Source organism: Pristiophorus japonicus, chromosome 25 (assembly GCF_044704955.1).
Source record: "Pristiophorus japonicus isolate sPriJap1 chromosome 25, sPriJap1.hap1, whole genome shotgun sequence".
NCBI lineage: Eukaryota > Metazoa > Chordata > Chondrichthyes > Pristiophoridae > Pristiophorus > Pristiophorus japonicus.
Genome location: NC_092001.1, coordinates 35,217,097 through 35,218,698, shown reverse-complemented (window position 1 = coordinate 35,218,698; position 1,602 = coordinate 35,217,097).

The following is a 1,602-nucleotide window of genomic DNA, read 5'->3' as shown; positions in this document are numbered from 1 at the left end:
ACGACTGAAAAAACTGAAGAAAAACTTAGAAAAAAACTGTGAAAAAAACTGTGAAAAAAAGAACAGAGAAAAAAAACTAAAGAAAAAACTGAGCAGAAAAACTGAGCAGAAAAACTGAGAAAAAAACTATTTAAAAAATACTGAAGAAAAACGGAGTAAAAAAACTGAGAAGAAAAATTGAGAAAAAACGACTGAAAAAACTGAAGCAAAACTTAGAAAAAAATGTGAAAAAAACTGTGAAAAAAAGAACTGAGAGAAAAAACTGAAGAAAAAACTGAGCAGAAAAACTGAGCAGAAAAACTGAGAAAAAAACTATTAAAAAAATCCTGAAGAAAAACGGAGTAAAAAAACTGAGAAGAAAAATTGAGAAAAACGACTGAAAAAACTGAAGAAAAAAAAGAACGGAGAAAAAAACTGAAGAAAAATTTAGAAAAAAAACTGTGCACAAAACTGTGGAAAAAAAGAACTGAGGAAAAAAACTGAGAAAAAACTGAGCAGAAAAACTGAGCAGAAAAACTGAGAAAAAAACTATTTAAAAAAACTGAAGAAAAACGGAGGAAAAAAACTGAGAAGAAAAATTGAGAAAAAACGACTGAAAAAACTGAAGAAAAACTTAGAAAAAAACTGTGAAAAAAAGAACTGAGAAAAAAAACTGAAGAAAAAACTGAGCAGAAAAACTGAGCAGAAAAACAGAGAAAAAAACTGAAAAAAATACTGAAGAAAAACGGAGTAAAAAAACTGAGAAGAAAAATTGAGAAAAAACGACTGAAAAAACTGAAGAAAAACTTAGAAAAAAACTGTGAAAAAAAAGAACTGAGAAAAAAAACTGAAGAAAACTTAGAAAAAAACTGTGCACCAAACTGTGAAAAAAAAGAATTGAGAAAAAAAACTGAGAAAAAACTGAGCAGAAAAACTGAGCAGAAAAACTGAGAAAAAAACTATTTAAAAAAACTGAAGAAAAACGGAGGAAAAAAACTGAGAAGAAAAATTGAGAAAAAACGACTGAAAAAACTGAAGAAAAACTTAGAAAAAAACTGTGAAAAAAAGAACAGAGAAAAAAAACTAAAGAAAAAACTGAGCAGAAAAACTGAGCAGAAAAACTGAGAAAAAAAACTATTTAAAAAATACTGACGAAAAACGGAGTAAAAAAACTGAGAAGAAAAATTGAGAAAAAACGACTGAAAAAACTGAAGAAAAACTTAGAAAAAAACTGTGAAAAAAACTGTGAAAAAAAGAACTGAGAAAAAAAACTGAGAAAAAACTGAGCAGAAAAACTGAGCAGAAAAACTGAGAAAAAAACTATTTAAAAAAACTGAAGAAAAACGGAGGAAAAAAACTGAGAAGAAAAATTGAGAAAAAACGACTGAAAAAACTGAAGAAAAACTTAGAAAAAAACTGTGAAAAAAAGAACTGAGAAAAAAAACTGAAGAAAAAACTGAGCAGAAAAACTGAGCAGAAAAACTGAGAAAAAAACTGAAAAAAATACTGAAGAAAAACGGAGTAAAAAAACTGAGAAGAAAAATTGAGAAAAAACGACTGAAAAAACTGAAGAAAAACTTAGAAAAAAACTGTGAAAAAAACTGTGAAAAAAACTGTGAAAAA